General features: G+C 45.7%; 1 pseudogene; it reads right to left on the bottom strand.

The window, feature by feature from the left end:
• Positions 1 to 370: 370 nt before the first annotated feature.
• LOC114292957 (geraniol 8-hydroxylase-like) overlaps positions 371 to 16,067 on the bottom strand; it is a 30,819-nt pseudogene continuing 15,122 nt past the window's right edge.

Raw genomic sequence — 16,067 nt, forward strand, 5'->3', positions numbered from 1 at the left:
ATTAATATATTAATCTCAAATTTGTAAATCAAAAAACTATTTCTTGTGAAAAATATTCTTTTTTGTTGAAATGAACAGAAAGGAATAAATCCAACTTAATAAAACAGATAAAGTAGAAATAAAAGTTGAGTGGGAGGCACTTTAAATGTAGTTTACAATGATATACATAAGAACACCTTACCATACTAACTGTGACAAAATGTAGTTTACAATGATATACATAAGAGCACCTTACCATACTAACTGCGACAAAGTTTTTCTGGCATTTACTTAAGCACAAAAAGAAACCATACTACCACACAAACCCAACATCGCCAGGACCATTGCCACACACCAAGTGAGGTACCGAAACAGAGAAAAAAACATAATGTCAACCCTGGGTTGGGATAACAAGAAGAGGTTGGTTCCTTCTTCTGTAAGGTGCAATGCTAAACTTCTCCGTCATGTACAAGTTCTCTAGTTCAATCCCATCTTTACTCTTCCAATCAAATAAGTTTATGAGCAAACCCAACACCACTAGACCCATTCTTATTGCCGCACACGAATTGAAGTACCAAAACAGAAGGGAAAAAAAAAATGCACATTGTCAACCTGGATTGGAACAACAAAAAGAGGTTGAGCCTTCTGTAAGATCATGCCAAACTTCTCCTCCATATCCAAGTCCTCCGATTTAATCCCACCATCAAGCTTCCAATCAAGCGAATTTAAGAGTGAACCCAACATCACTGAAATCATCCTTGTTGCCAATGGTAGCCCTGGACATATTCTTTGACCTACACCAAATGGAATTAACTCAAAATTGCAGTATTGGACTGTGGGAGCCGAATACATGGAAAAATCAGAAGGTGCGTACCATTGGAAGACTGATATTAATCGGCTGTATCCTACGAGAGTGGGGAGCCGAATATAATACATGCGCCGAATAAATATAACTCCTTAGGGCCGAATAAAAGAAAGGACAACGATGCATAAATATAACTCCTTAGGGCCGAATAAAAGAAAGGACAATGATTAAAAAGTAGGTCCTGGCCCCGAGGATAAAAAAGAACAGGTATAAATACAGGAACAACGGTTATAGAAAGGTATGTAAGAATCACTTCACAAAATTTGATAAACAAGCTATCCTGAGTGTCTGAACTAACTTGTCCGTCGGAGTGCTAATTCCGGCAACCCCGACCGGAGTGTTTGTATCTTTTCAGGTGACTAGCTGAGGATCACTAGCGTCTCCCAGGATTTGAAGAGTATTTCCAAACCACTTCTCTACAATTGGCGCCGTCTGTGGGAATACTCAAATACATCCATGGCAGGCGTGACTGAAGATCGTCCGGTAGCCATTGACGAGACCACATAGGGAGATGACCTCACTCCAGCAAATATGCTCAGAAAAGAAACCATCGCTGTAAGACGCGCCTTGAACTTCGACTCACCAACGACCTTAGTGCAAGAGACAATGCAGGCGGTCATAGAACAAGCAAAGCAGAATGAACAAAGGCTGGAGAACATGATCGCTTAAAATGAACGTCTTCGTCAATATTTGGCCCTCGAAGTCGCAAAATCGAGAGAAGCCATGCGCCAAGAGACCAAACGACCTCCGAGGGCCGGTGGACAACAACCCCGAGCCTGACCAAAGGATACCGATAGTGACACCAACTCATTACCCATAGAGCTCAACAAGAAGGGACGATCCAAAACTTCCAACTCCTCCGAAAAGAGTCTACATACAAGGAACAAGCGCAGGAGGAGCAGTTCAGATGAAGAGGACTAGCACGATCCTTTTGTTTGACAGATTGCAAGGGCAACCCTGCCCAAGAAGTTCAAAGCTCCGTCATTCACTCTTTACGATGGAAAATCAGAACCCACTGATCATATCCGTCACTACAAGCAGGCCATGACATTGCACGCAGACAACGAAGCCCTCATGTGCCGAATATTCCCTAGCAGCCTAGGGCCATTAGCTGTCAGGTGGTATTACAAGCTAGAGCCGGCCTCGATCAAAAGCTTCCATCAATTACAGAAATCCTTCAGGGCCAGGTTCATCACCAACGAGGTACAACCAAAACAGGCCGACTCTCTGTAGGCTATGCAGATTCAGTCAGGAGAAACGCTCAGAGCGTATTCAGCGCACTATTGAGAGTGCTTCAACCTCGTCGATGACGCTTGCAATGACTCCATGGCCATCACCACCTTCAAAATGGGACTACATCCTGACAGTCCTCTTCGCAGTTCCCTGACCAGAAGACCCCCCAAAACAGTCTGGGCGTTGATGAAGAAAGTTGAAGAGTATTGCAAAGTGGAAGATGATGCTTTGAGAATAAAAGCCGGCCAAATGTCCAACAGAACGGCCCCCCCTGAAATTGCTCAACCAATAAGTTTCGTGCCACCTCCTAGCCCAGAGCCTCGATAATGCGCTAAACGAGACAAAAGGCGGGATACTCACCGATCAAGCGATCAATGCTCCCACCGGACGAATGAACAACTACAAGTCGACAGTAGGCGTTCGAGGCGTGTCGACAAAAAGTACACAGAGTTGTCAGAACCAATCGCTGCAATAATGACCAAAGTCCAACACCTTCCATTCTTCAAATGGCCGTCAAAGATGGTGGGGCCGCCCGACATGTGAAGAAGGGATAGGCAGTGCGAATATCACAAAGATCACGGCCACGAAACGGAGAGCTGTTACGCATTAAAAGATCACCTGGAAGAACTAGTGCAAGACGGCCGACTTCAACAGTATGTGAGAAAAGGAAAGCCAATCAAGGCACTAGCCTTGAGGCAGGACTCACCTCCACTTGGCGTGATCCATATGATCTATAGCCCTGCACCCCCAACCGTGCACATAATTCAATCACATCCAATCCCCCAAAAGTGACGTATTCCGACTGAATGGCCCAAAGAAGCTCCGACAATTACTTTCAATGACTCCGATCTTAGCAGCACAACAGCTTCCCACATCGATCCGTTGGTCATTAAATTACGCATAAATCAGTTCACCATTGAACGCATTCTCATAGACCCAGGGAGTACTTCAGAGGTTATGTATTACCAAACTTTCATCAAACTAGGCCTCAGCGAGTCAGATTTATCTCCGGCGCCTCACCCATTGTTCGACTTTAATATGAATCCTGAATACCCGTTAGGGAAGATCATATTACCTGTTCGAGCGGGCTCCAGAACGGTCGAAGTAGAATTCCTGGTCGTAAAGCTCCCTTCACCGTATAATGTCATCATGGGGCGAACCTGGATACATATTATGAAGGCCGTTCCAAGCACTTATCATCAGCTTGTGCGCTACCCGACAGCCCATGGCATTGAAGAGATCCGTGGCTCCCCCCAATCGGCACAGGCAGAGATTTTATGAAAACCCTATCACTGACCCGACCTGTGGGCTTTGATACTTGTATATATATCACCTCTGCAATGCAAACCATTTTTCTTCATAGCTCAATTCATTTCACAAACCCCATTGTAACGCTCGTCATGACGACGATTCAGAGCCCCCTTTGGTGCACGTCACTTTAGGGCCGATTAAGCCTCCGGATTCGGAGCGCCCTTCGTGGATATCACGATTGGACACACTAAGTCTCCAGATTCGGAGCCCCCTTTGGTGCACGTCACCTTAGGGCCGACTAAGTCTCCGAATTCGGAGCCCCCTTTGGTGCAGGTCACCTTAGGGCCAACTAAGTCTCCGGATTTGGAGCCTCCTTTGGTGCAGGTCACCTTAGGGCCAATTAAGCCTCTGGATTCGGAGCGCCCTTCGTGGATATCACGATTGGCCACACCAAGTCTCCGGATTCGGAGCCCCCTTTGGCGCACGTCACCTTAGGGCCGACTAAGTCTCCGAATCCGGAGCGCAGTTCGTGGATATCATGATTGGCCACACTAAGTCTCCGAATTCGGAGCCCCCTTTGGTGCACGTCACCTTAGGGCCGATTAAGCCTTCGGATTCGGAGCGCCCTTCGTGGATATCACGATTGGTCACACTAAGTCTCCGGATTCGGAGCCCCCTTTGGTGCACGTCACCTTGGGGCCGATTAAGTCTCCGGATTCGGAGCCCCCTTTGGTGCACGTCACCTTAGGGCCGGTTAAGCCTCGAAATTCGGAGCCCCCTTTGGTGCACGTCACCTTAGGGCCGATTAAGTCTTCGAATTCGGAGCCCTCTTTGGTGCACGTCACCTTAGGGCCGATTAAGTCTCCGAATTCCGAGCCCCCTTTGGTGCACGTCACCTTAGGGCTGATTAAGCCTCCGAATTCAGAGCCCCCTTTGGTGCACGTCATCTTAGGGCCGATTAAGTCTCTGGATTCGGAGCCCACTTTGGTGTAGGTCACCTTAGGGCCGATTAAGCCTTCGGATTCGGAGCGCCCTTCGTGGATATCATGATTGGCCACACTAAGTCTATGGATTCGGAGCCCCCTTTGGTGCACGTCACCTTAGAGCCGACTAAGTCTTCGGATTCGGAGCCCCTTTTGGTGCAGGTCACCTTAGGGCTGACTAAGTCTCCGGATTCGGAGCCCCCTTCGGTGCAGGTCACCTTAGGGCCGATTAAGCCTCCGGATTCGGAGTGCCCTACGTGGATATCACGATTGGCCACACTAAGTCTCCGGATTCGGAGCCCCCTTTGGTGCACGTCACCTTAGGGCCGACTAAGTCTCCGAATTCGGAGCCCCTTTTAGTCCAGGTCACCTTAGGGCCGATTAAGCCTCCGGATTCAGAGCGCCCTACGTGGATATCACGATTGGCCGCACTAAGTCTCCGGATTCGGAGCCCCCTTTGGTGCACGTCACCTTAGGTCCGATTAAGCCTTCGGATTCGGAGCGCCCTTCGTGAATATCACGATTGGCCACACTAAGTCTCCGGATTCGGAGCCCCCTTTGGTGCACGTCACCTTAGGGCCGATTATGCCTCCGAATTCGGAGCCCCCTTTGGTGCACGTCACCTTAGGGCCGATTAAGCCTCCGGATTCGGAGTCCCCTTTGATGCAGGTCCCCTTAGGGCCGATTAAGCCTCCAGATTCGGAGCGCCCTTCGTGGATATGACGATTGGCCACACTAAGTCTCCGGATTCGGAGCCCTCTTTTGGTGCAGGTCACCTTAGGGTCGATTAAGTCTTCGGATTCGGAGCCCCCTTTGGTGCAGGTCACCTTAGGGCCGATTAAGCCTTCGTATTCGAAGCGCCTTTCATGGATATCATGATTGGCCACACTAAGTCTCCGGATTCGGAGCCCCCTTTGGTGCACGTCACCTTAGGGCCGATTAAGTCTCCGAATTCGAAGCCCCTTTTGGTGCACGTCACCTTAGGGCCGATTAAGCCTCCGGATTCGGAGTGCCCTTCGTGGATATCACGATTGGCCACATTAAGTCTCCGGATTCAGAGCTCCCTTTGGTGCACGTCACCTTAGGGCCGATTAAGTCTCCGGATTTGAAGCCTCCTTTGGTGCACGTTACCTTAGGGCCGATTAAGCCTCCGGATTTGGAGACCCTTTCGTGGATATCACGACTGGCCACACTAAGTCTTCGGATTCGGAGCCCCCTTTAGTGCACGTCACCTGAGGGCCGATTAAGTCTCCGGATTCAGAGCCCCTTTTGGTGCATGTCACCTTAGGGCCGATTAAGCCTCCGGATTCGGAGCGCCCTTCGTGGATGTCACTATTGGCCACGCTAAGTCTCCGAATTCGGAGCCCCCTTTGGTGTACGTCACCTTAGGGCTGATTAAGTCTTCGGATTCGGAGCCCCCTTTGGTGCCCATTACCTTAGGGCCAATTAAGCCTCTGGATTTGGAGCCCCCTTCGTAGATATCACGATTGGCCACACTAAGTCTCCGGATTCGGAGCCCCGTTTGGTGCATGTCACCTTAGGGCCGATTAAGCCTCCGGATTCGGAGCGCCCTTCGTGGATATCACGATTGGCCACATTAAGTCTCCGAATTCGGAGCCCCCCTTTGGTGCATAACACCTTAGTGCCGATTTAGCCTCCGGATACGGAGTACCCTTTGGCACGAACAAAACAAAACTCGCCAACATAAAAAATAAGGTGCTTAACTGAGCATATAAAAAATTCAGAATAAGACGCAAATGTTTGAAATAAAGCTTTTTATTCGATCAAACAGTTGTTACATAAACGCAACCTGCATTTGAGCATTACAATTTTTATTTATTCAGACAGTTGTTACATAAACGCAACTTGCGTTTGAGCATTACAATACCCATTTCCAAACTCGAAAGCTAAAAAGGGGAGAAGAGGCATTGGTAAAGCGGCAGTGCCGAATCAACTCCCCTCACCTGGAAGTCCTCTACGGTTTGCAATGCCTTGAGCCAACTGTGCCTAAGTCCTCCCCTGATACCATTGACAATGTCAAGGCAAAGATCCAGGACAAGGAAGGATAAACCCAACGGTTGTTGCCTTTCCTTTCGAGGTGATCTGTTTCGACGACTTAAAGATTCATGCCAACTTTTGGACGCCCTACTTCTCATACAGATGGGTCCTTTGCCGCGCTCCATGGCAATATCAAGTTCGGCTGAACTCCAGTCTCTCTAACTTACATCCCCACTTATCCCACCTCACATAAGTGATTGTTTATCTGCGCGAAGCGCTCACTCTTTTTATTTTCAATACTGGCAGCGATCTCGAGGCCCCAATCCCGAGGTGATTTCACTAACACTAAACTCCATGAGAAAAATGTCGGTTGACATTCGCTATGGCGTAGTCATCCAAACGAATTTTTGAAGCACGTGCACTGGCCAAAAATCTAGGTCCCGAGCCGAGTTGAATTTGCCGCAGCCACTCTACCCACTGGCTTTCGGCTTCCTCAAGTTACAATAGCCTCATTCAGGAATAAACGGCTATCATGTATGGGCCGATCCTGCCGATCAACATCTATACATTCATTCAAACATATACAGTAAAACGAAATGCATACATACTAAATACGAACTGCAACAAAATATTTATCATAGAACGTTTTTTATTCAATAAACAAGCAATATATTACATAGTTTCGAATGCGATCTGTGTTTCAACCTTACAATAAGTATACTTATACGGCATCACCTTCATCCTCACTCTTCTCGACTTCAAAAGCAGAAAACGAAAAATGTTTACTGTGGTAGAGTGGCGATGCCGAATCAATGGCCGACGCTTGAAGAGCTTCTGCGGCTTGAGATGCCTTGATCCAACCGTGCCTAAATCCATGATTTTCACATCGGCAAACTTCTTCGGCAAGTTTTTCCTTGGTCTTTTCGATTCTAACTTTTCGGCCTTCATGGAAACCTTTCTCATAGGCCTTCCCCTTCGTGTTCTCCATTGCGAACATATTCGCCGTCTCACGATCGGGAAGCGCGGAACTGATGAGCCGACTAGTAACCCTTTCTCCCACGATTGGGTTTCCGCACCCGGTGGGTTGTGCCTAGGCCCTTAACTCACACTCAACCACCTCCGCGCGAGCCTCCAAACTTCGAATACGTTCCTTTTTCTTCTTCATTTCTCGGCGGGCAGCACGCAACCGCATGCCGATTTCATAAGCAGTGTAAAGCCCCTTCACCGCCCCGTGAATGCCTTCGCGAAATACTTCATAGTCCTGACGACCTACCATCGATTGCTGAACCTCAGGAGGAAAAATTTGTCGAGCAAACTCGACCGCTACATTTGGGTCCCGAACGATCGAGTCCACCTCTGTCATAGGTCTATTCCCTACAAATACCGCAAAGCTTAATGGGCACGGATTCGAGTCAGATCCTCTCTCGACTCGAGGTTGAGAAGATCTGCCCTGCGACTGCTTGTCCTGCCTGGGCGACCTGCTTCGACGTCGAGGAGACTGACGCCTCTCTCGATCCCTGGAACTCCTACCCCTTGTGCGCGAAGGGTCACCACCTCGATGCATGTCTCCGCCCAGCTCAGCTAGTGTCCTCGCTTCCCCTCTGCTGTTAAAGAAAAGTCTGTTCGACATTCACACGATACCTTCAAAAGCTGGAGTCAGTTGTTTACTGTAAAGTTGTGCCCTTAATCATTTATCATTTACAGAGGCAGCACCCTCGAGGCAATTTCATTAATTGTGAAAACCTCAATCGCCCGGCACCGACTGGATAGACCCGCCGGCGCCCGAATGATCATGTACCACCTGGGGCAAGGGCAGATTAATCAATCTGTTCGGCTTAAGTGCCCCAGCCGGCTCAAGAATTGACTTCAGAATGATCATGCACCGCTTGGGGCAAGGGCAGATTAATCAATCTATTCGGCTTAAGTGCCTCAGTCGGCTCATGAATCGACTTCAGAATGATCATGCACCGCTTGGGGCAAGGGCAGATTAATCAATCTATTTGGCTTAAGTGCCCCAGCCGGCTCATGAATCGTCGATAAAACTCCTAAGTCCGTCTTTTCTAGCACTCGAATGATCATGCACCGCCTGGGACAAGGGCAGATTAACCAATCTATTCAGCTTAAGTGCCCCTGCCGGCTCATGAATCGACTTCAGAATGATCATGCAGCGCCTGGGGCAAGGTCGTGATAGATTTATCAATATACTCGGCTTAAGTGCCCCAGCCGGCCCATGAATCGTTTCAGCATAATACCAACGAACTATTCGGCATACGAATGATAAGTTTGCCATGATATTCAATCATAGAAAGGTCAACAGAGTAATCATTCTATCTAAAGTAGTGAAAGGAAAACATTATACACCAACATAACATCACAAACTGCGCATTAGTAGTGAAACAAGAAGATAATTTTCATTAATAAATTGAGCGCAGACAGTAGCCAATTTATACATGAAAACTACTCGGAATCAACAAAAGTCCTAAAAACAAAAACATACATTAAAAGGGAAAGCATTTCATAAAATTCAAACGACTCCCAGACCAATCCTCGGGGTTAGACTCAAGTGGCTCAACGTCCACCTGCTCATAAGGAATTGGCATGGCCAATGTAACCCCAGCGGCATCAAGGGCCTTGAGCCACCCGTGTTTGAACCTCCGATTCTCAAACCTGGGGACTTCATCTACATATTCTTTGAAGGCGATGCCTTTTCCTGCTTCGAATGCAGCAGAAGCCTTAGATTCTGCCTTTTCCTTGGCCGCCTTCAACTCTGCTAACTCAGCCTCCATCTTGTTAAGCGCCTCCTCGGCTAGCCTAAGCAATTCTTTGCATGCGTTCGCCTTATCTTCGGCATCAGAACGGTGCTGATCGGCAGCCCGAGCCCTTTCCACTTCGACTTCGGCTCGCGCAGTCTCCATAGCGGCCCTCATCATCTCAAACTTGGCCCTGCTCTTTTGATCGACCACTTCTGACTGCAAACGGTCAATCCTCTCAAGGGCATCGTGTAGGCAGCGGCCCAAGTCGGCGATCCTGCCGACCGTCTGTAAAACGAGTTGGGATCGTTAGATGCCATAGGCAACCAAAATCAAAACAAGTCAAAGTTCACCTACCAAAAGGGCCGACTACGCAGATAGGGCTATGGCCACCAAATCTGGCACGGCATGAAAGGATGCCTTATCAGCTGGTAGGGAGACTGACGCCGCTAGGCTCAAGGCTATTGCCGGGTCGGTAATGATGGATGCGTCAGAGGGAATTGGCGTGTCTCTGATCTTTGGCTAAACAATAAAAGGAACAACCACGTCCGATTCTTCTAAGCGAGGCCTTTTATCGGCAAGACTATCTTCTGAACCGGCCTCTTCCTCGGTGCTACGCTTCTTGCCCCGCTCTTCCGGAATCAACCGTTCATCAATGACCGGTTGTTCAACCTCTTTCGCCGTTTCGGCCGCAACAATCTTAGCCGACTCTTGAATAACGAGTTCGAAAGACTCAACCAAGGCAGGTCCAAAACGGGCGGCCTCGGCCTTTTTCTGGGCAGCCATACGCTCGGCATTTTTCTTTCGAGCCATCTACGTGAGGCTTTCCCCAGCCATACCTTCAAAAAAACCGCCGGGTAAATCTCTCAAACCTCCAAAAATATCTCTAGAAGAAAACTCCGCCCGACCCGAAGTGGACGGCGAGGTAGGGTGACTATGTTTGGCTGCCTCAAACGCCGAGTTTAGGGCCTCGTCAACCTCTTTGGCCTCCTCAATGAACTCTCTGTCTAGTTCGGCGACTACCGCTACCACCGGCTCGACGTCTTGCCCCGAGTCAGAAGCTTCGAGACCAACTTTTCTGAGACTCTTGAAGCTAGGAAAGATAAGAGCCGTAAGCTGTCGATCGCCAGATGGAATTGGAATATTGTCAACGGCCGAAAAAGTAGTGTAAGTAGGCTCGTATCGAAGAAGTATGTGGGCCGCTCTCCCTTGCTTCTGTAAGTTTGGACGGCCGAAGTATCCAAGTGCAGTCGCAACCTGCGCAAGGACCGCGTCATCGGTAGAAACCAGAATCTTCTTCAAATTACTGCCTGCAAAGACAAAGGGTTAGACACAGAGGGAAGGCCGAGTAAAGGAAAAGTTCAGTAAACACAATGAGACATACGGCAGCCTGGTTCACCCCTCCATCTAGGAATAGGGTCTAGGCGACCCTTGCCTTTGCCAAATTCCTAATTCCCTCGGATATTGACCATTCCGTCATCCACATGCTTGCCAGAACTGGCGAGCATGGTTACCAAATGATGGTCAGTATCCTTGGCCCTAAGAAAGTACCGCCCAAGCCGACCGGAAGATTTGGCTAATGCATAACAGTGCCGAATGGCCGAAATCCCAAGATCGATCCTGAGGCGCCGGTTCAACTCTACGATCCCCATTACGATTCGAAAAAAGTTCATGTTAGGCTAAGAAGGAATCAGACCCCAATAGCGGAGGATGGCCCTAAGGAATGGATGTAGGGGAAAACGGACCCCGCCCTCTGCAATGGATAGGAGAGGAAAGACGATTGAATTTTGATCCTCTCTTTCCATGTCCAGAGTGTTGTCCGTCACTAGAGATAGATGCACATCGACGGGGATGGAAAAGTGTCACCGGAATCCGGAGACACGACCCTCAGAAAGGAGGTCTTTCAAGTGTTTGGCCATTTTCACGGGGAAAAAAGGGTTCACCAAAATGAAAATAATAAATAGAAAGTAGGATTGCAAAGAAAAGAGAAGAAAACTTACGAGGAACAAGGGAGACGGGGGTAGATGGAGAAGAGTTGCAAAAAATGCGAGTCAGAGAAGGGATATCCACTGGCGGTCCAAGAGTCTCGAATACTCGACGAACTGTGCATTCGAAAGGACTGAAATTTCAAATCACAATAAATGCGAGACGCATGATTGAGGCGGGAAAGCGTAATGATGAACGAAAAGGTGTGCGAATCCTGACATCTATATTGGGGTACGCGAGGCCGCCTGATCTATTTTTAATTTTTCCAATTCAAGACCAAACACGCCGATTAACTTTCGTCAATAGGGAGTTCGGGGGGCAATTGTGGGAGCCGAATACATGGAAAAATTAGAAGGTGTGTACCATTGGAAGACTGATATTAATCGGCTGTATCCTACAAGAGTGGGGAGCCGAATATAATATATGCGCCGAATAAATGTAAGTCCTTAGGGCCGAATAAAAAAAAGGACAATGATTAAAAAGTAGGTCCTGGCCCCGAGGATCAAAAAGAACAGGTATAAATACAGGAACAACGGTTATAGAAAGGTATGTAAGAATCACTTCACAAAATTTGGTAAACAAGCTATCCTGAGTGTCTGAACTAACTTGTCCGTCGGAGTGCTAATTCTGGCACCCCCGACCGGAGTGTTTGTATCTTTTCAGGTGACTAGCTGAGGATCACTAGCGTCTCCCAGGATTTGAAGAGTATTTCCAAACCACTTCTTCACATGGACATCAATGTCCGAGTCCAAGGACCTTTCTGGCATGAATGAGGCGGGGTTCAGCCAAATGACCAATAGCCTAAACGTTTACTAGTACTTGTGACTCCTTTGGGATTGTGTAGCCACAGACTTGCTCGTATGTGTCAACTTTACGAGGAATTAAGAAGGGAACGACTCAGAGCATCTTGAAGGTTTCCTTAACAATTGCCCTTGTAAGAGTAATAGAATCATAATAAATCTGTTTAAGTTCAGATCAATCTTTGAGAAGAAAAAGCCAAGTATAACGAGAAAAATCATCAACAAAATCACAAAATATGTGGACCCCCAATGGTCGGTGTGGGGGAAGGGTCCCAAATATCTGAATGCACAAGATCAAAAGGAGTAATAGACATAGAATTACTTTTATTAAAAGATAAGGCAGGTTGTTTAGCAATTTGACAAGATAAACAATCGACATCTTCGAGACGAACATGACCTAACTGACCACTAGAAACCAAAGTTTTCAAATGACTAAAAGAGACATGTCCTAAGCGACAATGCCAAAGGTGAAAAGAAGACATGACAGAAGTAGACGCAGCAGAGGAAGCAATGTGAGTAGCAGTAGATGATTTGGGTAGAATACAAAGATGGGTAAGCTTGAACAAACGTCTATGCTTACGGCCTATCCCAAGGATCTGTATCGTCTAAGGGTCTTGCATCAAACAACCGTTAGCAGAAAAAGTAACGGTTAGACCAAGTTCACATAACTGACCGAAAGAGATAAGGTTCAATTGTAGAGAAAGAATATGATAAGCATCGGAAAGAGACACAGTAGAAGTAGAAATTTGACCAATGTGACTAACAATCATATAAAAACCATCAGCAGTGTGTATGGTGGGGACAACAGATGATGATGATATAGAAGAAAACATAGTGGAGTCACAAGTCATATGATTACAACATGCGGAATCAAAATACCATGGAGAGTTACTTGAGGTCACTAAAAGAGCAGTAGAGGGAGGAGTACCAGATTTGGTAAGCACCTGTTGGATGATGGACTCAACATCATCCATAGAGAATGAAGGAGTAGCGAAATCAGTGGAATAGTGAGTAGAAAAACCCTTAGAGGCAACAACAGCAGAGTGAGAGCCTTGTCCAGATTTGGATTGATATCCAAAACGAGAAGACCTTTTCCTGGATGAAGTAGTGGAGGGGGCTCGAGGACAATTGCGTTGCAGATGACCTGGAGCAGTCTTGTGGCAAGTCAAGCATTCGTGAACCTGGCACTAAACAAAAGAATGAGTGGCTGGCAGGCCACAATTATGACAATAATTATAAAAACTAGTGGGCTATGAAGATGAGGAACTCCGTGATGATGGTGTAGCAAGAACAAAATCCATATTCTGAGATTTGAGAGTCCCAAAACAAGTTTCCTCTGATAAAAGCTTAGTAATGGCTTGCTTTAAAGTAGGCAAGGGCCAATGATAGAGCAAAGAAGTACGCACGGGCTAAAAAATGCTACGAAGAGCCATAAGGAACTGTAATAGTTGCTGATGATTCCGATAAGTAATAAACAACTGTGCATCCTCAGAATATGCCTATGTAGGTTTAGAAAGAGCTAACTGGTCCCAAATAGACGTCATCTGGGATAAGAATTCATTGATAGATTGACCGGGTGCCTGGCACATGTGATGATGCAACAACCTCGACTTGTGATTAGCCAATAATCCATGATTAAGTATGCTTAATACGTATTCAGAAGAAATTATGGGGTAACTTCCATGTGCATTGTATTATTTGTGTTTATATCTGTCTACTGTGGGAATATCTATTTGTGTTTTTGTTTTGTTCTATGAATTGAAGGCCTTATCGGTATTCGATCAAGAAATTGACTTGATTTATGTGTTATTTAAAATTTTTAGAATTTTATGGTAATTTTAATTAAGATTCGATTTGGAACGAATTAAATTAGAATAATTAATAGCAATTAATTAGCTACTAATGATATTCTCTAATCATGCCTATATAAAGCGAAATGACTCTAGAATATTAGATACACACTCATTTTCTCATCTCTTAAGCCTACAAACATGTGTGTGTGTGTGTGTGTGTGTGTGTGTGTGTGTGAGAGAGAGAGAGAGAGAGAGAGAGAGACCGAGAGAGAAGTGATCAACAAGGAAATTGCTAGAGAACTTGGAGGTTTTGGCTTGGGACTTCAAATAATTAACCATTTGAAGTGTAATTGATCATCTAAGGTAAGAATTCAACCTTCTAGCTTTGGGATTGAGTCATTTTGCACATGAATTCAAAGAATAAAGTTGTGTAATGCTAGAATTGAGCTTAGATAGGTGAAAATGAGAGTGAATTATACATGCATGCATAAATCTCATGCTTTTGAAGTTGAAGTCAAAGAATTTTCCACATACATGAAGCTTTACTTGCATACTTTGAAGAATTTAACTTGGTGTCACTTGTATTCCTTCAATTGTTCATGTTTTAGAAGCGTTGGACTTGCATCATCACATGCATGTTATGTTTTCACACTTTTAAGTTTAATTTTGAAAAATTGGCATGCTTTGGGCCTTGATTTTTGGGAAATGATTTTGAATTCATGACGTTTGACAAGTTTGTACAAGTTTCCTTCAGTTTTTGGCCCAAAAGACCATGAATTTTAGCTTTGAAGTAAAGTTTTGAACTTGAAGGCAAATCAGAATTTGGCCTCCTCGCTCTAGCGACATAATTTGTGCTTGAGCTACCATCCTTTGTTTTGTACTTTCGCTCGAGTGACCAAGAGTTGGCTCGAGCATAAATTGCATGCTTCCAGAAGTTTACAATTTTTGCAGACCGCTCGAGCAATGAGAGTTGCGCTCGAGTGAAGATCTCAGTCACATGCTCGAGCAATAGTCGAGCGGTCGTAGGCCGGAGAATTCACACAACCAGTACTTTTGTAGAGTTTACAGACTACTCAAGCATGTGCTTGAGCTATCACTCACATTTTTGAATGTCTGCTTAAGTGAAGGAAGTGGCACTCGAGCGACCACTCACATTTTTGAACGTCCACTCAAGCGAAGGAAGTTGCGCTCAAGCGAGACCCTTGTTCTCAACAAGTTTTGTTAAGTGTTCTCAAGTACATTTTAGCATCCTCATTACGTCTTAGGCATTCCTAGGCTATGGTTAAGACATAATAATAAGGATAAGACTTAGAAACAGACTAGAAATGAATATATTGGGTTAAGTTATATGCGGGTGTGTGTTTCAAGAATGTATCTGTTATGTTTGTGTAGGTCATACGTCGTAAGCTCTTTGAATTATCTGCTCTGTCTGTCTACCTCTGAAGCCAACTGTGAGTAACAACTTAGTAAAGCTATGTTCAACTTTATTTATTTTTTGTATGATGTAATAAGATATGTTTTCTGAAATGCTATCTGGAATGCTATTTGTGAATCATGAATGAATGTCCATTTTTCTGAAATGTATTTGTGGCATCCATAGTTCACGTGGCCCTCGCCCGAGGGTAACAATATTATGGCTGATTTGCAAGTGGCCATTGCCCAGGGGTAACAATACTGTGGCTTATGTTTATGTGGCCCTAGCCCGGGGGTAACAATACCGAGGCCTATGTTCACGTGGCCCTCATCTGGGGGTAACAATACCATGGCTACTTGTGCACAAGATGCGGACCTATGTGGTCATTGATACCAACTATAAAAATTTGATATGATATGACGGCTAAATGGATATAGCACATATAACTGCTATAATCTCTGGTTAAGTATGGGAAACTGAATTTGTTTCTGATTTGAAATCTACTATGGGATATCATTTATGAAATTCTTTACTCTGTTATTATTCACTGGGCTTCCGCTTACTATTTATATTATGTATGTAGCTGTTGCCTGGAGTTTTGGTGTGTCAGCCACCCTTTTGTGCCTCTCAAGGATATTCCGAATTAAGTCAAGCCTTGTGGCCATGTTTTGTAAACGTTTAAGACTTTGTTTTCTGTTGATATATGAGCAAACTTTTGTTTATCTGTATATGGGGCTTAGTTCCCTTTTTGCTCCATCTGTAATGAATGTGACGTAAGATGACTTTATTTTTGACGTCACATATTTGTATATAAAGTTTAAAATTTTTGTCCTATATACTTCAGCACAACTCTATAGACAATGTGTTTTATATATTTACTTCCTCAGCCCCTAATTATATGTTATTCTGTTCAGAGGCCTTTGGTAATTCAAAGATTACTGGCCGATTACGATGCTAAACCTATAGGGGGCGAGTTTGGGTCGTGACAGAGTGGTATCAGAGCACGTGTTATACT

The sequence above is a fragment of the Camellia sinensis genome, chromosome 1 (genome assembly GCF_055761805.1).
Source record: "Camellia sinensis isolate YWXY chromosome 1, ASM5576180v1, whole genome shotgun sequence".
Classification (NCBI taxonomy): Eukaryota; Viridiplantae; Streptophyta; class Magnoliopsida; order Ericales; family Theaceae; genus Camellia; species Camellia sinensis.